Source organism: Globicephala melas, chromosome 9 (assembly GCF_963455315.2).
Source record: "Globicephala melas chromosome 9, mGloMel1.2, whole genome shotgun sequence".
Lineage (NCBI taxonomy): Eukaryota > Metazoa > Chordata > Mammalia > Artiodactyla > Delphinidae > Globicephala > Globicephala melas.
This window is the reverse complement of record NC_083322.1, coordinates 2,652,046-2,679,143: the sequence shown is the minus strand read 5'-3', so window position 1 is coordinate 2,679,143 and position 27,098 is coordinate 2,652,046. Positions and strand designations below refer to the sequence as shown.

The following is a 27,098-nucleotide window of genomic DNA, read 5'->3' as shown; positions in this document are numbered from 1 at the left end:
ACCAATGAAGACTAAATTTGCATGTGGCAAAATGCAATACAGATATATATTTTTCTCAACAGTATAAAAAAGTTTTTGCCATCAAACTCTTTGCTCCCAAGGTTTAGTGATCTCCAGTCCCTGTTCGTAAGTGTTTAAACACCGACTTTGGGTATTTAAAAAGTGACTCGGCTAGCAGGCATCTCCCTGGTTGCCTGTGGGGAAGGAGCCGGTTGGCAGATACTCCGCAGCAGTGCGTGGGAGTGTCCTTCCATCAAAGCGACGCCAGGGGGCAAGAGGCGTTAACAAAGAACGCGCGTCTGCGCTCTGCCGGTATCTGCCCGTGCGTATCACGCTCTTACAGGGCGAAATGTCATTTTGCAAGGTTATACGTTTCCAATTCCGCACAGAGCCTTACCACTCCTGGGCACAAACAAACAGCCTCTTTAAATAAAACCAGGGAAGGGAAACATATACCTTTGAGGAATTAAAAATTGCACAAGAATGCCAACATGTATTGAACCTTGCTGTTAATCCGACTTACCTTGCTGGTACTTCTGCCTAATCCTATTTTCTCCTCGCGTTTGCATGATTCTGCAAGGCCTGTTTTGTTCTTCCAGAGGACGGCTTACCTGGCCAAAGGGCTGAGGGGTGCAGAGGCCCTCGCCTGCCGGCCTGGCAAAGCCTGCTGGAGGTCCGAGAGCAGAGCCTGCTCGGCGAGACAGAAAGCAAACGAAATCACTCAAGGGAAACTTGGCTGGAGACAAAACACATTCAATTTCCTGACTGCTCCGCTTTCTCTCCCGAATTATTTGCTTTTGCAGAGAGGCACATTAAACAAATTAAACACTAAAAATGGAAGCTTCTTTGCTCCCTGGCTCAGAAAATAATGTTTTTTTTAAAAAGGATATGGTAATAATAGTAATAAAAATGAAAGAAAACAATAACACTCTAGCTCTTTAAAATAAACCCGTTTTGTCACCTAAAGTCCTTTTGGCAAAGTCTCGTCCTGCGGGGCAGTGCAGACAATGGGAGCTTGCGCTGCTGGCTGTGGGGCTTTGCTTATAGTCCTAGAAGCTTCCACAGTGCTCATCTGGGCATCTTTTCACACCTTCACCTTGCAAACGGCAGCCCCTGGTGATCCTGACTCTATCTGCGTGGCTCCCCACCCAGAGGTGTCCTGAGAAAGGGACTTGGTCTGAACGGGTGTGAAGAGGGCTGCCGAGGAGTCCCGCGGTCAAGGAGCCAAATTTTGCTATCTCCTAGGGTTTTGTTTCTCCGGCCCACCCTTCCCTCCCCTTCCCACCCCACCTCCAGTATCATTTCTCTTTGAAATGTCATGAACTTGGCGCTTTCAGACCAAACCGCTGGGCTCAGGCCCCAGACAATGGGACTGTCAGAGGGCCAGCGCTGAGCTTTTTCTGCGTGTTCACCGAGCGTTAAGCCTTTATCCCACAAAACGGCTGTCTGACCGGGTCAGACAAAAGCCAACTTCCATCTTCCGCCTCCTCCGAGGGGATCTGGGCGAAGCCGAGCGTACAGTACTGCGCTGCCACGGGCAAGGCTGGCGGGGGAGGGGGAGTGCACGGGTCCCAGCCCCCCCACCCGGCCCCATCCCCGCCCTGCGCCCCGCGGGCAAAGGCCAGCCTCGGTCAGTCCCACCACCCCTCGTCTCCGAGGGCACCGACTTTTCCTGACGCCGCCCCCCCCCGCCGCCGCGGCTCCGGGGTGGCCTCCGGGCTGCCCTCTTGGGCTCCAGGGTCTTCAACCTCGGCCCGCACCTTCGTCCCTACGCGAGATTGGAAATGGTTCACTCCCCGGAGCGACCGGGGAGACCTGCAGACCCCCCCTCCGCGCCCCCCAGGGCTAGTCCCTGCGGTCCCGGGCCGGGCCTCCGGGAGCCTGTGCGATGCGCAGGGCGCGTGTGCAAGTGTGTGCCTGTGTGTTGGCGTGTGTGCAAGGGCCGGGCGGGGCGAGCCCGGCGGCGGGCTGACTCCTGACACCGGCTCTCAGAGGAAAAAAGCCGTTCTGGTTCCAGAAAGACCCATCTGAACTCCGGCGCGCCCTGGCACCTGCGGTGAGTGTCTGGGGCACTTCTCCCCGGCAGCCCTTGCCCGTGGCCGCCGCTGCTGGCGGGTCTTCTGCGGGTCCGGGGCCGGCGCGGGGCTGGGCGCCGACACCCTCCTCCAGCCCAGAGCGCGCCCAGGGACCGCCCACCGGACCAGAGGGGTCCGAGCTCTCGGCTGCTGGGAGTTGCTGTGGTCCCGCTTCGTGGTCAAATGGTGAAGGCGGTCCGAGGGGAGTGTACGGGACCGGACCGGGACTGGGGTCGGGGGAAGGGGCGCGCCCCGGGAGCCCGCGGCCCACCACGCCAGCGCCCCGGCCACGCGCCTCCAGGCTCGAGCGCTGCTGAGCCGGCGGGAACCGCAGGCGGAGGGCGGAACCGCAGGCGGAGGGCCCTGCGGGCGGCGGGCCGGAGGCTCAGGGTCGGCTTCGGAGGACAGTGTCGTCCTCAGCAAGGAGTCGGGGACTGGCCTTCTTCCTCCCTCCTCCCCTTGGAATTGAGTCTCCGTGATGGGCGGGGGCGGGATGGAGGGAGGAAGAGGGGTGAGCTAAAAAGACCCGGCCCCACCTGCCGCAGAAAGTTGGCCGGTTCAGGTTCGCGTACAAAAGCGGGGTCTGTAGCGCCGAGTCTGGGAAGGAGCGGTGGGCGCCCTGGAGGCCGCGGTCGGAGGCGCGGCGCTGGGAGTGTCCGGCGCTCTTGGGAGGGATGCGTCTTTTCATTCCCTGGAGAGGCCCGGGCTAGAGAGGAGGGATGGGTGGGAGGATGGGCTAGAGAGGGGGATGGGTGGGAGGATGGGCCAGGGAACTTGATTGGGGGGTGGGGGGAGGCGGGAGTGGGCTGTGAAGTAGCTGGAGAAAGAAAGGGGAAGAAGAGGGCGAGGGAGGGACCCGCTCACGGTGCCCCCGGCTGTCACTAACGACCTTGTGACCTTGAGTGTGACCTTGAGCAAGTCCTCTCAGCTCTTTAGGCCTCAGTGGCCTCATCTGTAAAAAACCCTGAGTGGGTGGCCACTTCTCAAGTTGCTTCTGGCGGGAACATTTTATTTTCCGCGCAAAGTCAACCCACTCTTTCTTGGTGCAAACATTGTGTTTAAATCCCCCTTGTCCAGTGGCGTCCGGAATGTTCCCAGGGACCTTAGAACGTGGGGGACGGACAACCTAGCAAATGACCTGGGCCAGGGGGCTTATGTAAGAAATGGCCAAATGAAGGTAAATTAAAACAAAACAATTCCTCCAAGTGAAACAAATCAGGGAGAGCCAGAGGCGGGCTGCAGAGGAGGCTGGAAGGGCTCCCGGCGCCGTCTGTCCCTCCGTGTGGTGCTCCGGGCAGGGTCGGGCTGGGCAGATGAGTTGTAAGTCTGCGTGATAATAGAAACATACTTTGTCCTGAGCTGCTCCTGCCTCACCTCCAGAGGCCAAGGTCCTCCCTCCGTCTGGCTGAGAAGTGGATTGCACCCTGGCACTGTTGTCAAATCGCTCAGGCTTCAGTGTTCCCAGGCTAGGCGTGGGAAGAGGGTGTCGTGTGGGTGCTGGCCAACCTAGGGACAGCAGACAGCCACCAGATTATTCTGAGCCTCTTCTGTGTCCCAGACACCAATCGGAGCTGCAGAGGCCAAGAGGCCAAGGCACATCTTCTGAGGGCTCCCAGGAAAGAACCCCCGGGTGTGGGCTCTGGCCTCAGCCCCCTTCTACCCTGATGCCGTCTCTGGGCTGTGCCCTGTGTGTCGAATGGGGTATAGACCAGCTCCCCTCTAAGGGTCCCTCTACCTTAGTCCATATTCCTGTGCAGCCCCCTCACAAGCTCTGGGGTGGCTGGAGGTGGTAGACAGTCTTCCCCAGCCTCCTGAGCCCCCCTCCTGGCACGGCTTGACATGCAGTTGTCATTTTACCCGTCTCTGTCAGTTTCCTGGGGCTGCCGTAATAAAACACCACAGATTGGGGGCCTTAAGACCACAGAAATCTTTTCTCTCCCAGTCCTGGAGGCTGGAAGTCTGAGGTCAGGGTATGGGCATCCCCTTCCTTGCCTGTTCCGGCCCCTGATGGTGGCTGTCAGCCGCCAGCATTCCTTGGCTTGCGGATGCAGCATCCCAAGACCTACCTCCATCGTCACACAAATGTCTTCTCCCTGTGAGTCTCCACGAATCATTTTCCCTCCGTGTGCGTCTGTGCCTCTGCTCCTCTCAGGCCTGATGAAGGCCTTGGGTGGCCCTGAGAGATGACCGTGGGTCCCAGAGGTTGCCGGGGGACAGCAGTAGCAGAAGAGCAACGCAGAGTCAGGGGTCCGGGCGTGCCCCTCCCTGCTCCTGAGGAGCAAGGGCTCGGCAGCTAGATGGGGCTCTTCCTTGGCTTCCTTTCCTCCCTGGCAGATCCCGGATGCTCTCAGGGCCTTGGCCCCTGCGGACCTCGCCCCAGCCTCTTGTCCCGCATGACCTAGAGTCCGGGTGGAACCAGGACTAAGCGTGACAGCTCAGTCTTGCCGTTCCCAATAAGGGTTCGTGACAAAACAGCTCACCCTGAGGAGCCTCAGGGCTCTGCGGCCCTCTCACAAGTGAGTGGTTCCAGGGAACTTGAAAAATGTGCCCTTCACAGCAGTTCCACTGGGTGCCTGGCTGTGAGTGGGTCAGTGCAAGGCCAGGACCTCCGGCCAGTGGAGAAGCAGGCACTGGGCTTGCAAACTCGACTCTGTGCCTCTCTTGCCACATCTGTGACATCTGACAAGCCACCTGGCCCTCCCGGATCTGCTTCCTCTATGAAATGGGAAAAACCGTCCTCTATCCCTAGCACCCAGCAGGCTGCACATCCAACAAGACACAGGAGATAAACACCAAAGTCCTACTGTAGAGCGCAGAGAACTATATTCAGTATCCTGTGATGAACCATAATGGAAAAGAATATACAAGAAAAGAATGTGTGTATATATGTGTGTGTGTGTGTGTGTGTGTGTGTGTGTATAAAACCAAACCACTGCTGTACAGCAGAAATTAACACAACATTGTGATTCAGCTATACTTCAATCAAAATTATTAGAAGTGAACGAACAAACAAGACACGGGATACAGGGTTCTGTGCACCAAGCTTAGAGCCTCTGGATTCCAATAGCACCTGTCTGCACATGGGGGGTGAGTTAAAGCTCCCTGGGTGATTCTAACCAGCATCAAGGTGGAGACCCTCTGGCTTACCTTTGGGGTCTCTGCCACCTAAACCTGCCCCTGCTAGCTAGGTCCTGGCAGGGAGACCTGGGTGACCAGCTTCCCTCAAAGCCCTGGGAATGGGAGCCTCCCTGTTTGGGCCAGGCTCCTGGGGACCAGGAGGGAGACAGCCATCTGTGAGTCGTTCCTCTCACTTCTTCTGGAATCCCTGTTAGTTTTTTTTTTAACTGTCAAAAAGTCCTGAGCACAAAGGTTTCTTTCAGCTCAACGACTCTCAGAATCTGCATTGTAAACCGAAGCTAGCCTCCTCCCCAGGAATGCCTCCTCCTGGCTCCGTTCCCAACCTCTTCCTCACCCAGGCTGGAAAGCATCCCTCCACTGGCTTCCCAAGGCGCCCAGGACCGAGGCCCGTCACGGCACGTACCCCACGGTGCCATGACATTGTGTTTCTTGGTCTGTCCTGTTGCTGTACCTTGTTCCTGTATCCGCAGGTTGATAGGGCCTGTCATAGGCATGCATGCAGTAGATGCCTAATTAATGCAAGTGCATGCACCTCTGCCACCTCTCCCTGGACTGGGATAGAGGGGGCACTCTACTGATTTAAGCCCCTTTGCCCGGAAGTTGTGTCCCAGGAAGACATGACTTAACGGTAGCGTCAATTCAAACATCTTTTTTTCCAATCTAAGCTCCGTATACAGGGAAAAGGAAAGTCTTGTTGCAGTATGGAAGGAGGAGATGTGGATTCAAACGTGGACAAGTGACACCGCAAAACAGAAAATTCAGGATTCCAGCCTCCCTGCGCTGGAGTTCCTATCCTGCCTGGGCAGGGGGGTGGCGTGGTTGAGAAGCAGGTAGACCAGACCTGTGACCTCGCTGCAGGCAGCACTTCTGCAGCCCTGGCAATGACCCACGAGCTCAGTGGCTGGAGTTAACCTCAGCCCCAGACCACAGGCTGATGCCTCAGGCCGTGGAAGATGGGGCACCCTCACCTCCCAGCGTCTGCTGCTGCTTCCAGCCTGGGGAGGAAGCAGGTGCTCACCCTTTCCCCGACCTTGAGCTCTGGTTTAATGGTAGGAGAATGAGGCTTTGTACGTGCACAGTGTAATGCCGAGTGACTGCTTATCCGAAGCAATGAGGTGATGCCATCGTAACACTCAGGCAGCAGGTGCTGGGACCAGACACTGTTTTACACGCACTCCGTGTATCAGCTCACCTGATCCTCACGACAAGCGTGTGAGGGTGACATTTTCATTATTCCCCACTTTCTAGAGCCGGAAGCAGGTGTGGCAGTGGGTCAGGCAGCATTAGGTCAACATCTACTGGACTGTTGGCTCTGCTATCAGGGATGAGGGGCTGCCGTGAGGCACCGCCAAAGCTTTGATGCTTGGGTGGACCACTCAGCTTGACTCTCTACGGCCACCCCTGCCTCATCCTCCGCTCCCTGAGACTGGGCACTGGAGGTTTGGGGGACCCTCTGCACGGAGTGCGTGGGTCAAGGCGAATCTGCACCGCCAGCGCAGGGCGTCCTGCAGAACTCAGGTGCCGTGCCGGGAGGAGCCGGGACTGGGCGACTCTGCCCACATCCAGGTAGGGAAGGCTTGGGGCGCTTCATCTCCGCACGCAGTCTCTCAGGCAGGCTGTTCTGTCATCCGAAGAACGAGGCTGCAAAAGCCAGCTCCGTGGGGTTGTTGAGACGGTTCAGTGGGAAAATGGAAGGAACTTTGAAGAGCGTGAAGCAGTGTCCAAAGGCAGCCGTGTGCCACCGCTGAAGGGAGCCGTCTTGGAGGCATCCTCGCGAAAGAGTGAACGAGCTGGGGCAGAAGGTTCTGGTCGCTTAGACGAAAACACTCAGCCTTTCGTCCCAGTGTGGACTGGGAGTCGGACCACCTGCGTTTCAGGCTGTCAAAGCCTTTTCAGTTTTCTGGTTTGTCAAAGGGTGTTTTAAATTAGCATATACTTTAAGGTACCTTTTAGGTCAAAATATTTGGCATTTTTAATATGAAGATGGGGCTGTGGATATACCTCCATCAGAGTGTGAGTTCCATGGGGTTGTGATAAATGTGGTCACTTAAACGGTGATTCATCTGCTCTCTTTCCTTCAGTCCTTCTGTGGCTAAAAAGCAATGCATTCTTATTGAGGACACAGTTGTGGTCATGGAGAAGCCTCTGGTCTGTGGTTCCTGGGGCCATGTGGCCATTGGATGAAGGAGTGCTAGGTGGAGCCTATCTGAACTGTAAGTCAGAACTAGACAAAAAAAGGACCACTAGCCCTGGTGAGGGAGAAATTCACATCAAAGGGAAGCATAAGGCCCAGCTCCAGGGGGTGCCTCCTTTGTTGCCCTGGGAATAAAAAGTCAGACACTCCTCCAACCCCAGAGTTTCTAAAAGAAGAAACTGAGGTTCTTAGTGGCCCAGTGATACCTGGAACTATTCCTATCAGCATCTTTTTCACTCCTGCTGATTTCACCAACCCTTTGTGTTTGTGTTAATGCGTCCAGCCCACAAATTTGATAGTCTGGTAGGGAAACAAAGCCAACCTGCAGGAAACAATGAGGGAAGGATAAGGTCTGGTGCAGAGCTTTGAACTGTGCTGGGGGGAGGGGGGAGGCGGGTTCCAGGAGGTGGAGAAAGCTGTGGAGAGGCAGGGCCCTTCCGGAGGCTTGCAGGATGGCCAGGCCAGATCGCTGGTCCAGGTCCCCAGCCACGAAGGCACGGAGCCGGAATTTAAATCCGGTTCCTCAATGCCAAAGCCTGCCAACCCTCCACGTTTATGCCGTGTCAACCTTCAGTCCAGGTTCGGCCCCCAGCGCAGGAGGTTCGTGGTACCACCCTTCTCCTGAGTAGAGGGGACCAGCCCCCACATAGGAGGGTCTCCAGAAGCCAGCCAGCCAGCACAAGTTGTCCCCCCCAGCAGGGTAGCCTTAAGCTGTATGTACTGAGGGAGAAGGAAGGGGGTTGCCTTCCAGGAATGTGAACTTGACACTTCTGCCTGGTGTGAGATCATGAAGGATTCCGGCCGGAAGGGATGTGAGAGCCAAGCCCCGGGTCATTACAGGGGCTACCTAGGGTGATCCAGGCTGAGACAGGCAGTGCTGGCAAAGAAGCAGCCTCGGGGAGGCTGAGGGGAGCCTGTGGGTGCACCCGGAGGAGGTCCATCCTGGCTGAGGCCAGTGTGGACTGGTGACTGGTGAGGACCGTGTGGAGAGGGCCCGTGGGCTTCCCCCCAAAGCTGATGAGTTGCCTATGAACGACTGCAAGCTAATGATCACGTGGCAGAAGTACCAGCCTCGTTCCTAAGGGGGAAACATGGAAGAAGGGTGTTGAGATGTGGGTTCGGTGCAGGGAACCCAGCTGAAAGTGTAGACTTCCGGGCTGGTCATGGCAGGTCACCGCCCTGTGGCCCGAGGGGCTGGAGGCGGGGGCAGTTGCTTGAACCTAGAGGGAGAGGGTGGCGGAAGAGGCAGGGCCCACAGTGACCCTACAGGCAAGAAGCAGGGAAGTGTCCACCTTGCTCTCCTCCCGCCTCTGATTTCCAGTTGGTCCTCCTACTGCCCAAACCCACCTGGAGCCAAAGGCAAGGGAGCCCATTGGGTGTGTCCAGATAGTCCGTCCCGGGGCTGAGGGCAGGCGGAGCAGGGCGGGGAATGCGGGGACAGAGTGAGTGGCAGTGCTCAGCACCCCGCCTGACCCCAGAGCCCGCGATGCGCAAGCCTTCCACGCCTTGGTCCCCCTTATGTAAACAGAGGAAAGTCCTGGGGTCCCCTCCTTACGGGCTGTGAGAGTGACCGTTCTACCGAAACAACCCTTCGATGACTTAGTCAAAGATGACAATCCAGGAGCCCGGCCCTGGAGAGGGGCCCTGTCCACTGTGTTCCCACCCCCTTTCCATTGGCATGGTTGTCACCCTCACTACCTCTGTCACCGCAGTGCCGGCTGACGGGCAGGCTGGGGGGGTCCTTTCCACACGGTCCCACCACCAGTGCTGGGGAAACTCCGGGATGTGCTTAACTTCTTCCTTTCTCAGCGCTGGGGCATGAGGTAGAGGGGCCGTGAAGGGAGAAGGAAGGGAACGCACGTGTCCTGGGACTGTCACACTGAAGTCGTCACCCCTCACCACGGCAGCGTGCTCTCTGAGCCAAGCAAGGAAGACCCAGGCTCTCATTTCTCCCCGTGCAGTTCCTTCCGGCGTGTTTCTACTGTGAAATGAGAAGGGAAACCTCTGTAGAAACACCCTGGCTAACGCTTAGGAATCTGGTTGTGGAGCACGCGACGCTCGTTCCGTGTTAACTGGCTGTGTGATATGGACAGGAGGATGGACGGACAGATACCAGTCAGCCTCACCTGGGTCAGGGGTCCACACTGTGACCGAGCACCGAGGCAGTGGGTGCGGGGGTTCCCGCCACGGCACTGACTTTCAACTCAAAACGGATTCGACGTTATTTCTCGAGAGCAGAGAGTCTCTTCACAAATTGCGTATGTCTGAGTGGGAAAATCATTCACTATAAGAACTCACAGTACAGTGTCTCTCGGAAAACATGGCAGAATGAAAAGCATAAAGCATAGATTTTTCCAAGTTTATTAACAAACGTCTGTGACACCCCCTGTGTGAGAGGATCGTGTCGGCCGGGCTGAGCGGTCACATTCCCATCCAGAGCTCATCCACAAGGGCCCACGCCTGCCGGTGATTTTAATGTGCTGGAGAGTGACTTTCAGCATGCGTGGCCTGAGACGCGGGATTAATAATGCATCCTCCTTCACCGCCACAGGTTCTAAAGCTGCAGCCAGTATTGCAGAGAAAACTAGCCAGTGAGGCCCAAGAAAGCAGCTTGACTGGGGTCAGGTGCTTACGGACTGAGGGGTGGTGGCGGGGAATTTGCAAGTCCTCCAGAAACCCAAATGTCAGTCTGCACCTCCATCCTCGTGTTAGGCCTGGTGGCAAATGGCTATAGGACCAAAACATTTGTGAGCATGTTGGAGTCTGGAAAGCCACGGGGCCCCATCCCCAAACGCTTCCCTGGACAGTGGCTAAATTGGCAGCACTGGGAACCCATCCCTGGGGAAGGGATGCTTTCTCCGTGAAGTCCTTGGTGTGGGTCTGGGTGATTAAGATGAGGACACCGTGACAGAGGGCAGGGGTCCTCCAGAGAGAGGAAGGGGGCGGGATGCCAGGATTCTCAAGGGTGAAAAGGAGGTCAGAGCAGAATGCTGGTGCATTGCAGGCTGTGGAAATAGGCAATCAGGGCCCTGTGGAATTCTGCAAGGTTTTTGGAATTTTCATCCTATATGTTGGAAAGAAGTGTAAAAATACAAAAATATTCAAAAAATAAACAAATGTTAAAAAAAAAAAAGAACCATCCACCTCTACTTAGAAGAAAGGGTATAAGATAAATGCATTTGTTTTCTGTAGAAAGAATGAAAAATACAGTGCTGGGTTTTTCCGTTTGTTTTTTGTTTTTGCTTCAGGAATTGGGCTGGACTTTGAAAGCTGGAAGAAAATTAAAATCCGATTTTAAATGAGTGGTGCTTTCCGCAGAATCTCCATTCTGTGCCCATCGCCATAGCAGCACAAGAGCACATTTTCCTTCGATATCGAGTTCATTGCTTCACTCAGAAAGTCAGGAGTCGCCCTCAGAGCGATCAGGGCCCCCCCGCTACGTCCACCAGTGACAGCAGAGGACAGCCAGTCTGCAGTGTATCTGGGACAACGGGGGAAACACGATTTTCTACAGACTGGGTTTGAAATATGTTTTCCAGGCTTTTGGAAAGGCCTCGTTTCGTCTTCGGATGCTCTCGGGGTGACCTGAGATTGCGGCCCCGAAGGCATCCGCGGTGGTTCTTTCAGCCACGGAAGTCCTGGCAGTTCAAGAGGGCGGCCGCCTGGCTCTCCCTGCCCTGGTGATGGAGCCCGGCTGGCGGCCAAGATGCTAACTCTGGCCACTGAGACTCACGGCACGCAGACCGGCCGGGCTCTGCGTCAGCCGCTCCGCCGTCTGCCCGCAGGCTGGACGCCCACCCGGCGTGGCCCCCACGCTGTGGCTCTTTCCCAGTTGTCTTCCGGGCACAGCGGCCGGGCTGGGATGGCAGGTCTGGGGAGGCTCGGTGGGTTCCAGGGGCAGGCGTTGCCCCGGCAAATGCTCTCTTCTACCGAGAGTGTTTTGCTCTAGTCAATCGGGGGTGTGAGGGTTCGCTGCTCGCCCCGCCCCCGAAAGCCAGCCGTGGACAGAGAGGACGGTCCTGCAGCCCCACCGAGGGCACGGCCGCTCACCCGGGCTCTCCTTTCTCTGCACACACTGCGCAGCCGCCCCTCTGAACCCTTTGTTCCTCTGACTGCTGTTCCGAATTTACACTATTTGATTTTAGCTTGACGAGAAAAATGATCCCTGCTTAAGAACGGTTCACAATGGCCTGCCCCGGAGCCGGCAGCAAGGGGGTGTTTCGTGACGGTTGGACCAGGCAGAGGGCCGGGGGCAGCCGCTCGGGGTCCCTGCTGCCCCGGGGCCAGCCGCTCGGGGTCCCTGCTGCCCCGGGGCCAGCACGATAGCTGAGAACTCTCCTGGAAGGGAGTCCCGCTCGACTGTGCTTTTAATATCCATCTTTACCCGGTTATGCTTTTAATATACGGAGACGAGCACTGGGGTCGGGTACCGACGGCTTCCTGGGCTTCATCCACGGCTGCAGGCTGTCCAGCTGCCACAAGGCCAGCAGGTGTTATCATCACGCAGTCCCTCCCCAGATGAGGTCTTCCGTGAGGCACTTAGCAACATTACCAATTGCAGAACCAGGGGAGGAAGAGACCCCTTACCCAGCCCTTCCGGCACGTCACTCCGTCCCAACCCCTAGTCCTACCGTTTAAGAAGACGTCAGTCTTTCCAGTGTGGACAGGGGTGTTGGCTGTGATGGGGGGTTCTTGTATACTCATTCTTCAGCTTTCTTTGAGCCCGGGAATCTGCTCCATAAACGGAACCAGCAGTTCCTAAGAGAGCCAAGGGCAAGGTGACCCAGCCTAGGAGACATGAATATGCATGGGGTCTGGAGTCAGACAAACTGAGTCTGAATCCTGCCACTTACTAGCTGTGACATAAGCAACCTGTTTAATCCTTCCAAGCTTCCATTTCCTTATCTGTGCAATAAGGTTAAACATAACGGGTCTCTGTAACGATTAGACCAGATATTGGATCTCACTCAAGTTCACAAAATGGCAGACACACTCAGCAGGTGTTAACTTTACCTGTCGCCCCATCTGATCGTTCTCGTATCAAGTCTCCGCTTCGGGCTCTCACTCAGGGTGCTGAGCACCTGCTAAGTGCTGGCGGCCATGCGCAGAGCAACTCCTCCCTGGAGGAGCTCACAGATCACAAGGATGTAAAGACAAACAGGTGACAAGGCTGTGTGACGAGCACCGGCAGAGTATGTGGTGCCCGAGGGGGGCGGGTGGGAAGCCTGCGTGAGGAGCTGCTGCCCTTCCAGCCGAATCTTTAGGGATGAGCTGGAGCTTAGAGAAGTGGATACGGAAGGAGGGGCACTTGGTCGGGAGGAAGAGCAATTACAGGTTCGCGAGGCTGCTGGGAGGTCAGAGGATGGGCAGGGCTTGGTGGGAGATGGGTGGCCGTGGGCTGGCATCTTCTCTGTGAGCAAGGGGACACCAGAGAGGTTTCCAATTAGGGAAATGATATCGTCCGCATTTTGTTTGGGGACGATAATTCTGCCAAGAATGTCTGCGTGGATGCCGGTGGAAGCCAGCCTGGTGGACTGTGGCAGCTGAAGGAATCCAGAGAAGAGTGGGAAGGGGTGGCATGAGGGGTGCGGGAGGCTGCAGGCCAGGTCCAGAGGCAGACCTGGGGAGGAGGAAGGAGAGCGATGGCAGTGCCGGGCAGAGCTGCGGGGCTCAGGAGGCTGGGTGGGGCCTTGGGCCAAGACGGTCCTTCCTATTGGGTTCAGTTGTTTTCACAGGACATTGCCTGGTCTCATCACAGCAGCCCTGTGGGATCGGCTGGTCGACTGACTGGACCTATTTTACAGATGTGGCTACTGAGGCTTGGACAGATTTAGCAGTTTGGCCAAGATCGTGTTGTGCAAATGAAGCGCTGAAACCAGAACGCAGCTTCCGGCTCCACGTGCAGCGCTGTGCTGGGTCCTCGAGATTGGTTTCCCAGGACCCCAAGGGTTTGAAAACAGTGACTTTGGGACCAGCTGCTTCTGTCTCCTGGAGACAAGGGCACAGGGCCAGGTGAGGCCTCCGTCAGGACTGGCCAGTGGGCCGGCACCACCGTGTGCACTCAGAGCTCCTCTGCCAGCCCCCCGGGCCCCGGGGTCCTGCACCCGCGCGGCCCACAAACAGCCAGTGTCCTTGATTGTAGTGAAAACGATGTCAGCTCGGTGCGGTGAGGCGGGTTATCTCGGGCTGCCCAGAGGTCTCGTGGAAGCTGGGAGAAGTCGTTTCTACTTAAGTAACGCAGTCTCTTGTGAGATCAACTATTTCAACAATGGAGAGTGCCTGGGAGATATTTTTAACGGGAGTCAGCGGTGAGAGGATGGAGAACAACTGTTTCTTTATTCCTCTCCATCCGCTGTGGTTCCCCGAGTCCCGCCCCAGCGGCGCCTTCCCGGCCCCTTCTCAGCTCTTCTCACTTTACTGCTGTAACCGCATGTCAGCACCTACCGTACCTGCCTGGAGTTGTCAACTGAGCAGGACCCGGGCTTTTTCTAGCCCGTGGACACGCCTCCGGAGGCGCGGGCCTTTCTTCCTCGACGGTGGCTGTTGTCTTTCCCTGTCCCGACAGCCCTGCGTGCCTGGTGCCTCTGACTCCAGAGAAGCTCCTTAAACACAAGCACGGGTTCCAGCTGAGGAGGAGTAGGCGGGGCCAAGGCAGCCTGATCGGAATCACCTGGGTGGTTCTTTATGCCAACACCCAGCCCGCGGGCACTCGCCCGGGAGGGAGGGGCTTGAGGGCAAACGCGGTGGTGCCCCTCTGCTCGGGAGGTTAGGACCCCAGAAACACCAGGGGCACGGGGGGAGGGGGTGGTAGCCCAGAGCGGGCGCTTCTCCTGTGCATGTCTTTGTAGCTCCTCGTTCAGTCTTCAGTCTTCTTTCTTTTAATTTAATTAATTAATATATTTATATTGGAGGATAGCTGGTCTACAGCGTCGTGTCCGTTTCAGGTGTACAGCAAAGTGACTCAGTTATACATATACATGTGTCCATTCTTCTTCAGATGCTTTTCCCCTATAGGTGGCCGTCAGTGTTGAGGTTTGAATTGGCCTCGGTGGGAGCATTTCCACCCCTGAAACCAGCAAACAGCACGAATCCCAGGTGACCCCCCCCCGCGTCCCACCCCCCAACAAAGTGGCAGAGGTTTCCCAGCCCAGCCCTGCTAAGGACTCTCTGCTTCCAGGGCAGGCACATCCTCAAGGAGTTATTGGGCCGCCTTGGAAACGAGAGTTTGCTTTTGTTTTTTTTTTAACCCTGGACACCTGACGAGAACTCCGTCCAAATTTAAGCAGGAAATCTTGGTCTCCACGGCCTGACACTGACCATTTCTCCACGCCTGCCCTCCCTATTCACTCAGCGCAGAAGCTCATAAAACCTTCATAAAACGACAGTCTGTGCTAAAAGGTAGTGTTTATTTAGCACTCAACACGGACCAGGCCCCGTGGCAGAGGACTTCATGGCCACTAATTGTTTTATCCTCTCCAGAACCCTATGAGGCCGATATTAGGAGTTGAATTGTGTCTCCAAAGGACATGCTGCAGTCCTAACCACCAGTACCTAAGAACGTGAACTTGTTTAGAAATAGGGTCATTGCAGATAAGATTATTCAGACGAGGTCATCCTGGAGGGGGTGGACTCAGTCCAATATGATTGGTGTCCTTGTAATATTTATTTATTTATTTTGGCTGTGTTGGGTCTTAGCTGTGGCACACAGGATCTTCCTTTGCAGTGCCCAGACTTCTCTCTGTAGTTGGCGGCACGTGGGCTCCCTCGTTGAGGTGTATGAGCTCAGTAGTTGTGGCACGTGGGCTCTCTAGTTGTGTTGCGCGGGCTTAGTTGCCCCGCTGCACGTGGGATCTTAGTTCCCTGCCCAGGGATCGCACCGGCGTCCCCTGCATTGCAAGATGGATTCTTTCCCACTGGACCACCAGGGAAGTCCGTGGTGTCCTTTTAAAAAGAGGGAAATGTGGACACAGACGCACAGGGAGAAGGCCATGTGACGATGAAGGGAGAGATTGCATTGGCGCGTCTACAAGCCAGGGAAGCCAAGGATGGCTGGCCACACCAGAAGCCAGGAGAGGGGCCTGGCACAGAGTCTCCTTCTAAGCCTCAGAAGGAACCAACCCTGCTGGCACCTTTAGCGTGAGCTTCTGGCCTCCAGAGCTGAAAGAATAAACGTCTGTTGTTCTCAGCAGCCCAGTTCGTGGTGCTTTGTTGCAGCAGCCCTGGGAACTGAGTACACTGAGCCTTAGGGAAGTTAGGAGACTGGAAAGCCATCCAAAGGTGCTGGGAAATGTCCATCGACAGAGGAACGGATAAAGAAGTTGTGGTACATATACGCAGTGGAATGTTACTCAGCCATAAAAAGGAATGAAATAATGCCATTTGCAGCACCATGGATGGACCCAGACAGGATCATACTAACTGAAGTTAAGTCAAAGACAAATATCATATGATACTGCTTATATGCAGAATCTTAAAAAAATGATACAAGTGAACTTATTTACAAAATAGAAACAGACTCACAGACTTAGAAAACAAACTTATGGCTACCAGAGTGGGGAAGGTGGGGAAGAGGGATAGATTGGGAGTTTGGGATTGACATATGCACATTACTATATATAAAATAGATAACCAACAAGGACCTACTGTATAGCACAGGGAACTCTACTCAGTACTCTGTAATAACCTAAATGGGAAAATAATTTGAAAAAGAATAGGTACATGTATACGTATAACAGCATCACTTTGCTGTACACCTGAAACTAACACAACACTGTTGATCAACTAGACTCCAATATAAAATAAAAATTAAATATAAATAAATAAACAAAAACAAGACAAAAACAAAACAAAGGTGCTGGGTGGTGAGGAGAGAACAGCAGGGGATCAGCCCTCATACTCACACAAGCCTGAGGAGACAGAATTGCAAAGTGTGAGAACTCCAGCGGAGACCTTCCAGAGTGAAAGACCCCGCCGCTGCTGGGCCCGGCCAGGACAGCATCTTAGGACTCCAGATCTACCCTGTAGGGCTCGGCTCACTGTGGCCCTGCCTCTGGGCTGCTCTGTCCTGAGTCCCAGCCACTCTCGCGGGCTGCCGCGTCATCAGATGGTAACCGTGCTTCCCAGGACCCCAAGGATTTTTAACCCAAACGTTTCTACCACTGCTGCCGAATGCCACCTGTTCCTCCCGTGCCCCCCAACCCCGCAGACCCCAGCATCCTTGAGCCCTTTAGTTCCTTGCAGGTGGCTCTGAAGGCTCTAGGGTTTTCCAAGAAGAGATAAACACATGCTTTCTCCACGTTGCAGAGGTCTTTCTCCCCACAACTCTCTATTCAGTTCTCTGTACACCAGGAAGAAGCCTCAATTTTTTTATACCTCTGTATATTTATTCTATTGTTTAATTTATTTTTATTTTATATTGGAGTATAGCTGATTTACAATGTTGTGTTAGTTTCCGGTGTTCAGCCAGCAAAGTGATTTAGTTACACATACACATATGTCTATCCTTTTTTCACATTCTTTTCCCATGTAGGTTATTACAGAGTATTGAGTAGAGTTCCCTGTGCTATACTGTAGGTCCTTGTTGATTATCTATTTTATATATAGTAGTGTGTATATGTCAGTCCCAACCTCCTAGTTTATCCCTCCCCCACTTCCCCTTTGGTAACCATAAGTTTGTTTTCTGCGTCTGTGAGTCTAATTCTGTTTTGTGAGTACATTCACTTGCGTCATTTTTTTGATTCCACATATAAGTGATATCATACAGTATTTCTCTTTGTCTGACTTACTTCATTTCATATAATCACGTCTAGGTCCATCCATGTTGCTGCAAATGGCCTTATTTCATTCTTTTTTATGGCTGAGTAATATTCCATTGTATGTATGTACCACATTTTCTTTATCCATTCTTCTGTCGATGGACATTTAGGTTGAAGAAGGCTCAACTTTAACTTCCAGCTGATATCTGCCAATTTCCCTTTCATGCAGTGGAGCCCAGGGGGCCACCAGAAAAGTCTCAGGTGGGACAGAGTGACGGCCGAGACACACCCTAAGGTGGGAATTCTGAAGGGGCCCCCAGCACCTCCAAAGGCTGGCAAGCCCCTTCTTCTCCCTCGGGGGTTCCCTAGCCTCCCCCCGGGCCACACTCACTGCTGCCTCTCACACTGGCCTCACTGGCTTGCTGGGGCAACCTGGGGGGCCAGAGCTGCAGGACCTCATCTTTGAATTCTGAGCCTCACACAGTACCTGGATCTCCTAGAAGCTTCGTGAAGACTAGCCTAGTGGCTGGGAGCCACGCGGCCCGGGCTCCAGTCTGATTCTGCCACGTGCCTGCTGCGTCCTTCGAGAGTTGTGTCACCCACATGTGCCTCAGCTGCCTCATGTGTAGAGGTCACGATAGCACTGACCTCAAACGGCTGCTGTGAGGGGGGAAGGGTTCACATTTGCAAAGTGCCTGGAAGGTAGGAAGCATCGGGTCACCGTGCATTCAGGGAGCAGGTGAGTGCAGGAGCGCTGGGACTTCCCGAGGATGTGTGCTGGTCCAGGGCTGGGCAGCGGGTGCGGGCCCACCTCCCTCCCCCCCTGCAGCCCACATGGGGCAGGGGGTCCACGGGAGGCGCAGCTGTACCCCACAGGTCTCGAAGGGTCCAGGCCCCTTGTCTGCCCAGTTGTTCTGCGTGCTGTGTCCTGGGGTGTCACCCGCACCCGCGTGGCACTTGTTCTGGCTCCGGGTAGGGGGAGGGGGAGAGGAAAGTCCAGGACAAGGGGCTGCCTTTGTGAGGACATGTCCCGGAGGTGACAGCGTCTGCTTGTCCAACGGGCCAGATCCCCTCCCCGGCCACCTGGCTTCCGTCTCTGTCTGGTCAGTTGTCCAGCTGACACTCCTTGGTGAGGTTCTGTTGCTAAAAGGAAGAAGGGGAGACTGGTTGCTGGGGGACAGTTAGCAGACTCGGCCCCAGAGTGTAGAGCACGAGGTCATCATCTTGGAAGCAAGCCTTGGTTTGCAGGTGAAGCAGCGCTGAAGGGAGTGAGGGCTGGGCTCCCCCCACCTCGAGGACTTCCCGTTAACTGATGCATTTCCTGGTTTTGTTTGTTTGTTTGGTTTTGGTTTTTGGTTTTTTTGACCACGCTGCACGGCGTGCGGAATCTTAGTTCCCCGACCAGGGATCGAACCTGCACCCCCCTGCAGTGGAAGCGCAGAGTCCTAACCACTGGACCGCCAGGCAAGTCCCAGTGCGTTTCCTGTTTAGATTCATTTCATAAGCGAGGTCCATTCACCGGTCGACTCATCCGTCACAATTGCCGCTGCACCTGATGTCCCCACAAGTTCACGTCACAGACGCCAGGGAGGCTGAGCTCGTCCCATTTTCCAGGTGAGTCTCGCAGCGGAGTGATTTGTTTGTTCACGGTCACACAGTCCGCACCTCGCGGACTCAAGATTCGACCCCGGGCCCACCTCCCACCTCCCTCGAGTCTGCTATGTGCGCAAGAATCAGCATAAACACAATTCACTGAATCATGGCAAAGGAGCGTGACTTGATTGGACTTGAGCTGAGGCTTTTAGGAGGAGTGGGCGATGCTCGCTTCAGCTGCCCCTGGAACTTTAAATCGCGCCATTAGTTCCTCATCCCGGGAGCCGGGATCTAACAGGACTTCCACACCAGCCCCTTTCAAAAATGCAAGTCACATGGGAGAGTCAGTGAAATGCTGAAGGCTTCCGCTGAGCAAAGCTGCAAGAAATCAAAGTTTCCCGACTTTGCCAGCCTGGTAACGCTGCCAGGTGCCAGCCTGTGGCCCTTCTGTCAGAAACCCAGCTGGCATGAAAGTGGCTTTTTAATCCAGCCTGGAGTAGCCTCCCGCATTCAGAAATTCTTTGCCTGACGACAGAAGTCTAAACCAGGCCTCGCTCTCCCCATAGCTACAGGGGGAGGGACGGGCCGTCTCTGAAAAAGTCGGCCCCATTCTGGGAACCAGATTAACGCACCCCAAGACGGGGTGCAGAGGCGGGGCCAGCTCAGCTCTGCAGTCTCGCCCCAGGACCCCAGTCCCTCCTGGCTGAAAATGATAGCTTTGGGTGGGGAAGATTATTCAACTTGGGTTTTAACACAGTATTGAAACCAAAGAGGAAAATTCTTTGAAGAGATGGGATGCAGCTGAATTGAAGAGAAAAAATCGAATCTGTGGCCAGGTTTCTCTGCCTCCGTTACCCTCCCCCCGACTCCCGTATCTAGCCTACAGCCCTGGCAAAGTGATTCCCCCGCAAACTTCATGATGTAACCTCCTGCCTAGACGCCTTCGGCTCTTCCCCGTTGCAGGCAGACTCGAGCCCAAACAACCTCGCTTGATTCTCCCTTCTTTTCTTCCTCAAAAACAAAACGTCTGAAAAACTGATAATGATGGTATGGTTATCCCAGCCTGGGTCCTGTACCACTTCCACCCCGGTACCGGGCACTGGGCTCAAGCACTGGCAGCCTCCGCTGGGCTCATCCATGAGGCAGGGACGGCAGCCTGCAGCCCGGCCCGGCCAGTGTCCTCGAGGGACAGTTGACCGCTGGTCACGTTCTCTAACCCAGATCTGCTACCAAGGTCCCAACATGGCAAGAGGCTAAATCGTGAGCTTCTCTGCTTGGGCCCCCGTGGCCTAAAGGATACTGTTCTGACCTGGCACGCAGAGCCCTCTAAGACCCGCCTTGGACAAACACCCCGCCCTCCCCGGCTCTCCTGGCCCTCAGCTCCCCGGATACCAGAAGGTATTCAAACCTTGCACCTTCACACAAGCAGTTCCCTGGGATCACAGCATCCCTGCTCCTACCTGCGCAAACTTGCCCCCTTCAAGGTCCAGAACCTTCTTTCGAGAAGACTTCCTGCTCCCCAGCCACAGAATCCAATACACCGCTGCCTTCTCTCTGGGTACAGCCAAGGACAGCATTGTTTTTACCTTCCCGGGGCTTCCTGGTTGTGCTATGGGTGTGCGTAATTGCCTAATAGATCGTAAGTCCCTCAGAGCGAAAGACCACGCGTTGGTCATCCCTGTGTCCCTCCTGCCTGCTGCCGTGGGCGTGGCCTAATCAGCTTTATAGAGGGATGTGTAGAGGCTGAGTTGTGCCCGCCCCGCCCGCCCAATTCCTGTGTTGAACCCTAGCTCCCAGGACCTTAGGATGTGACTGTATTTGGAGATGAGCCTTTAAGGAGGTGGTTAAGATAAACTGAGGTCATTAGGGTTGGCCCTGATCCAATGTGACCGGTGTCCTCATAAGAAGAGGAGGTCAGGACACAGACACACATAGAGGGACGGCTGTGTGAGGACACGGGGAGAAGACGGCGTCTACACAGCAAGGAGAGAGGCCTCAGGAGGAAGCAGCCCTGAGATCCTCACCTGGATCTCGACTTCTGTCCCCGTGAGTCTTTCCTCCTCATTCAGAAGACCAGCAGACTGCGGACAGCTATCCTTGCCCTCCTTTGTACTATCAAGGACGCAGGGGAAACCCCTGAATGAAGGGCATGGCCCTCTCCAGCCACTTGGGTCTCTAAGGAGCCCCTGACCATCACTTACGCCCAACAGGCACCACGGTCCTGAGGCTGAGTCACTGGCACCCAGGAAGGGGCGGGTGGGGGTCTGGAGGAAGGGGAGACTCAGGGAGGGAGCAGCTGAGAGGCGAGGGGGGCCCGGTCTCCACCTTTGGAGGTCCCCCGAGCCTCCCTGCTAGGGGAGCGCCCCGATGTGACAGACAGCGCCCGTCCTGGCTCCTCAAGCGCTTACCCCCTGGCATTTACGCCACTGCCCAACCCCTGCAGGAGAGCTGCCACCACCAACTAAGGGAACAGGAGAGGCAGAAGCCCGTTCTGTTTTGAAGATGTCAGCATACAGGCGGATCAAAAGTTGAGCCCGGAGGCTGCTGTCAGCTCCTCAAGCACATAACTTCATACAGTTCCCAAGATCCCGGCGCAGGACCCACGGCAGGGGTGGCAGGGAGGGAGGGGCAGAGGGAGGGGTCAGTGGGGGGACCTGATGTCTCAGCGAGGTCTCCAGGCCCTGCAGGATGGCTGGTGTGACAGACGGGGAGGGGCGTCACCCCTGCACCGTTCGTCCCCGGGGGCGCCCAGCAGCAACGCTGAGACGCTGCACCAGCGTCACCTGCCAGGGCCCGTGCTCCTCTGGGGCTTCCCCAGAACATTCCCGAGAAAGCAGCTGTTATTTTCTTCACTGGGCAGTTGAGAAAACAGGTGCAGAGCTCACCCAGGGAAGGGCCAGGACCAGAACGGTGGCTGTTTCCCCGCCCACCCTGGGAGCTAGGGACAGTGGGGCTGCGAGCTGGGCTGGGTGCCGCCCATCAGGGCAAACCCAGGATTGAAGTCAGGGAGAGCTAGGTCGGAGGTGTGTGAGTGTGTGTGTGTGTGTGTGTGTGTGTGTGTGTCCCTTAGCACCCCGAGAGCCTGCGTCCTGCTAGGGGTCATTTGTGCCTTTTTGTGGGTGTTCACAGGGGCTGTCAGGGCACATACCCACTGATGTGTCCCTCTCTGTCGTCTTTCCATTCCCAAGCTTTGTTCAGTGCCCTCACATCCTCAGCAGGCACTGAGCTCCAGGCTGGGATTCCTGCTGCCTCTCACTGCATGACTAGAAAACAGACATCAGAGGGGAACGCATCAAGTTGAGTATGTTACAATATTGGCATTTATTTTATCTTATTTAACAAATTTGTACGTAGTATTTACCATGTGCCAGGCACTGTGCTAAATGTTTTACAAATATTAACTCATTTTACTTAATCCTCAAAATAAACCTAAGAGGCAGGTACTATCCCCATTTGAAAGACAAGGAAAGTGAGGCACAGAGAGGTGCAGATACTCACTCAAGGTCACACAGCTAATAAGTGGCAGAGGTGGATTAAAATCCAAGCGGTCTGGGTCCAGAATCTATCATTTTAAGTGTTCTTTGCTACAGAAAGAATTCTTCATTTTTAAAACGTTTCTAACCGTAAATACCTATATAGGAAATTGTTACCACAATGTCTGTGCATTGCTGTTGAGCAGAGATCCCGCCCGGCTTGCGGCGGAGGGCTTGGGGTCGGCACCATGAGGGTGGAGGTGGGTTGGTCTGGAGCTGGGCTGGTTGGCTTTCAGCTCCCCACCTCTCCTCTCAGCCCACCCACCTTCTCCCACCCTAGGCCCAGCTCTACTCAGGGTCCCAAAGCTGTTAAACCCTTAGTGGAGATGCTCTTGGTCAGCGAAACCTCCTGGAGTAAAGGAAAGCCCGTCCCAAGGAATGAGCCTCTCGTGGTGAAACTCCAGGCACTGCGGCGCCAGGACAGGCAACTATTTGGAATGAGGGAACGACTTCCCCGTTTCCCTACCCTCAAACCCCTGGCAGGCTGCTTCCGGCTGCATTTGAGGACAGCTCAGCCCCAAGTGGTCTGGGTGCATCAGGTCATCAGGACCTCGAAGGCCGAGGGGCGTGTGCCCTGCTGGGGGCGACCACGCCTTGCCCTTGCCTGTGTCTGAACAGGCGCACGTACAAAGTCCCTGCAGTTGTGCACCTGGGTTTGCGTGGGTTATTGCGTCCAGTCCTTCCTCCCCGCCAGCCTCACCCCGGACTCTGCCGGCCATGGGTGGGCTCACACCTGACCCAGGGCCCCAGGAGCCGGTGGGAAATCAGAGTCCTAACAGTGCAGGTGCCTGACTTGAAAAGATCAAGAAAGAAACCCAGGCTGACTCTGCCACTCATAGCCTTTGGGTCACAGCTCCCGAGAGAAGGTCCTGGCCGCTCAGCAGTTCTAGATGGTTTGGGGGTGTGTGGGAACTTGGGTCACAGTGCGTCTGTGTGTGTAAGTGTGTGCGCACGTGCGTGTGGGTGAGTCCTTGTCTTGCGGCCGGACCCCTGTAATGAGGATTTCCTGTCTCCCAGTCGAATCCCATAAGCCTGGTGCTCTTGGGAGCTGGTCTTTCGGAGATACCAGCCGCTGAGATTTGCTCTGCTCTGCTGGTCTCCAGGACCCCAGATCTCTCTAAATCTCGGCCTGGATGAGGCACGTTTGATTTCGCTGCACTTTCAGATCCCCCTCACCTGCATCCGATCAGCCCTGACTGCACAAGGGCGCCCTTGGAGATGGGCAGGGCTCTGACATGCAAACTCTACTCCACCCGCCCTGCAGAACTCCCCGGGGCCACACTGGGGCCTCCTTACAGCCCTGTGAACTCCGGATGGCGGTTCCAGTTCCAGGGGCCCAGAGAGAATGGCCGGAAGTCCCAGAGCACTGACCCTCCCTTGCCGCATCACCTGCCCGAGGAGTCACCAGAAGTGCACGTGCAGAGGAAATTGCTCCGATAGCATCTCCCCTTGAACTCACGCCTGGAACCGGGGCCTGGAGAGACTCGAATGGGTAACCCACCCGCCTGTGCCCCGAGTTCCGGAGGAGGGCTAGTAAATACTCGAGTTTGCATTGCCTGGGGAGAGATGGAATTTCTCACCTGGTCCACTTCCTCTCTTTGTAATTATCATGAACAGTAGCGCAGCCCCTCCTTCTCCAGACCTTGGTGACCTGGGGGAAGGCGCAGAGGAAACAGTTCCGGGCTTTCTGCGCCGTCCCATATTATATTAGCTCCTGTTTCCGCTGTAACAAATTACCGCAAACGTAGCGGCTTTTGAAGCAACACACATTTTTCATCTTACGGTTCGGCAGGTCAAGGTCAACACGAGTCTCCCTGGGCTGGTCCGGTGCGGGCCGGGCTGGTTCCTGCTGGGGCTCCTGGGAGAAGCCGTGTCCTGCCTTTTCCAGCTTTAGGGCCCCACGCTCCACGGCTTGTGGCCTTTCCTCCGTCTTCAAAGCCAGCAGCATGGCATCCCTGCGACCTTCCTCCTAGGTCACATCTCTCTCCATCTGCAGCCGGGCAAGGCTCTGCACTTGCAGGGACTGGGGGCCTAGACGGGACCTGAGCAAGCCGCTTGTCCCTCGGGACCCTCCTCACCTGCCGGGTAGGGTGACAGTGCCTGCCTGTGTCACAGGAGGGGTGAGAACCAGACACGCTGGGCTGGACAAGGTTTGAGAAGCTGTGAGTGTTGTGAACGGCATGGGTACGAGCACTTTCTGGGACGGGGCGGGGCATCGAGCAGAGGCCACTGGAAGCACTGATGCCTCTCGGGCGCTCACAGCCTGGAAGCCCCAATCCCTCCCCTCCTTGGACACTTAGAAGCACCCATCATGTGGCCTCGGGAGACCAGGGCACGTGGCAGGGTGGGTGTCTCCTCGGGGAGCTGCGTGCAGAGCTGTGTCCCCATGTCACTGGGTCACACCTGGAAGGTACCCCCCTCCCCGGACTGCAGAGAGGCATGGTTCAGAAGAGGGGGCCCCACCCCGGGCTGGAACGTGCCGGGCTGGCTCAACACCGGCCCCGTGCTGGAGAAGCTCAGGGGACAGTGCTCAGGGAGTAGATGCCTGCCGGGGGATGGAAGGCCCTGACGGGGTGCACACCCCGTGCCGCTAATCCGGAGGCGCGGGAAACCCCCAGGGGAGGGCGTTAGAGTCAAGTCGGAGAAGGTGAGACAGGGCTTTGGGTGGAGGGCAGTCCCCAGGAGCAGTCACGGAGGGTGAGGGCGTGGGTGCTCCGGAGCTGACCCCCCTCCCGAAGCAGCCTCACCTCCAGGCAAGGCTGTGAGAAAGAAGCCCCAGGTATGGCCTGGACACCTGGAACCTCTGTACCTTCTTCAGGTGCCGGGGCTGCCCCCAGGGTTACCGTCAGCTGAGATCAGGGATCGTGGCTTTGATTTAGGAAGTTTGTTCATTCAGCAGATATTAGCTGAGCGCCTGCCTTATGCCAGCACTGAGCTAGGTGCTGGGGCGAGTCTCCCCTCGCAGGCACAGGCATTACGCACTCTGTAAAGAACTCAGTGTTGCAAACGTGTTTGTTGTTCATTCTTCATTCTGTCGTTCACACGACAAGCGTCCCTGGGGTCCTCCTGTGTCCCAGGCCCGGTGAACACGCCAGTGAACAAGACACACAAGTCCAGCCCGGAGCTCGGCTCCCGTGATGATGACGGATAACAGTGACCAGCGTTCTCTTGGCGATTCCATTTCACAGCAGCCACAGGTTGATCTATGCCTGACTTGGAAATAAAAAACCCGGGAACAACTTAACTGCCTAATTAGTTCTGGAGGATAACCAACCAATCAAGGTGAGGCTGAGTCCAAAACTAGATATGAACGCTTAGAAATAAATGAAAATATAGCATCTTCCCCCTCACCTGAAATGCTTGCGCTTCTGAAGACATGGAAACATTTTGAACGATACAGTGTTGATTTCAGTGTTTATCATGTGTCGGTTCTACATTACGTCTGGGTCTTTAATTGTCCTAAAATGATTATTTTGTAATGAAAAGTCAGAGTGTCCTATGACAGTGTGTGAATAAAGAGGGAAGGAAGGGTAGGCGTCGCAAAAGGATGGTGCATGTGGGCCGGCCCCCCTCTGCCTGGGGACTGCCTCTGGACAGGCCGGGCACATGTGGCCGGATTCATTCCAGAGGGAGAGGAAACGAGACTTCCACGCTGCGTCAAGGCCAAGAGGTTTGAGGCTAGAATTGCATTCCTCTCAAGTCCGAGACCTTGAGATTCTCCGAGGATCTGCCAGGAAGTGTCCTTCTTTACTGAAAGACAAAAGGTGGTAATTTTATGACCACCTTATAAGTAACAGTGTCACCATCTTAGCGTGACGGACATAGATTCATTCTGTCTGAAAGAAGCATCAGCAGAAGAAGTGGAACATTTGACCTTTTTCTCCAAATTTCTACTTTCCATACCCAACTAAACTGGTTTTTCTTAAAGGCAGTTCTTTTTCTTTTAGATGTTGGGGGTAGGAGTTTTATTAATTAATTAATTTATTTTTGCTGTGTTGGGTCTTCGTTTCTGTGCGAGGACTTTCTCCAGTTGTGGCAAGCGGGTGCGCGGGCCTCTCACTATCGCGGCCTCTCTTGCTGCGGAGCACAGGCTCCAGACGCGCAGGCTCAGTAGTTGTGGCTCACAGGCCTAGTTGGTCCGCAGCATGTGGGATCCTCCCGGACCAGGGCTCGAACCCCTGTCCCCTGCACTAGCAGGCAGACTCTCAACCACTGCGCCACCAGGGAAGCCCTAAAGGCAGTTTTATGCAGAATTTCTGGAAATTTACAATTTCACTTGAACCTGGTGGCCCCGATACATGGTCCAGAATCTTTTTCCTCTATGGCTCTCTCTCTCAAATTTTTCTTTTTTTTGATTCTCAGACAATACTATTGTTATTTGCTTTTTCAACAGCAAAGGTAATGCATGGTCGGTATGAGGAACTGCACAAAACGCAAAGACAAGCTGACACTCTCCCTTAAGCCCCAGCCTCCCAGGAACTGGCGTTAGGAGCCCGGTTTGTAGACTGCCATACGCTGTCCACGTGTAGGGGGGACTTTTGCTGTTATTTATTTTTATAAAAATGGCGTTAGTGTATCCGTTTGCTAGGGCTGCCATGACAGAGTCCTGGGTGGCTTAAACAACAGATGTGTGTTTTCTCCCAGTCCTGGAGACTAAAAGTCCCAGATCAAGGTGTCAGCAGGGCTGGTTCCTTCTGAGGCCTCTTTCCTTGGCATGTAGACGCCGTCTTCTCCCCGTGTCCTCACATGGTTGTCCCTCTGTGTGTGTCTGTGTCCTGATCTCTTGGTATAAAGACACCCTTCGTAGTGG

General features: G+C 55.2%; 2 long non-coding RNA genes across 2 annotated transcripts; both read left to right on the top strand.

The window, feature by feature from the left end:
- Positions 1-1,787: 1,787 nt before the first annotated feature.
- On the top strand, positions 1,788-15,730 carry LOC132597821 (uncharacterized). The gene is made up of 3 exons (XR_009565182.1): positions 1,788-2,056; positions 10,656-12,568; positions 13,212-15,730. It is a non-coding gene; the product is annotated as an uncharacterized lncRNA (long non-coding RNA).
- Positions 15,731-17,098: 1,368 nt separating this feature from the next.
- On the top strand, positions 17,099-26,190 carry LOC132597825 (uncharacterized). The gene is made up of 3 exons (XR_009565185.1): positions 17,099-18,410; positions 18,556-18,776; positions 23,553-26,190. It is a non-coding gene; the product is annotated as an uncharacterized lncRNA (long non-coding RNA).
- Positions 26,191-27,098: the final 908 nt, after the last annotated feature.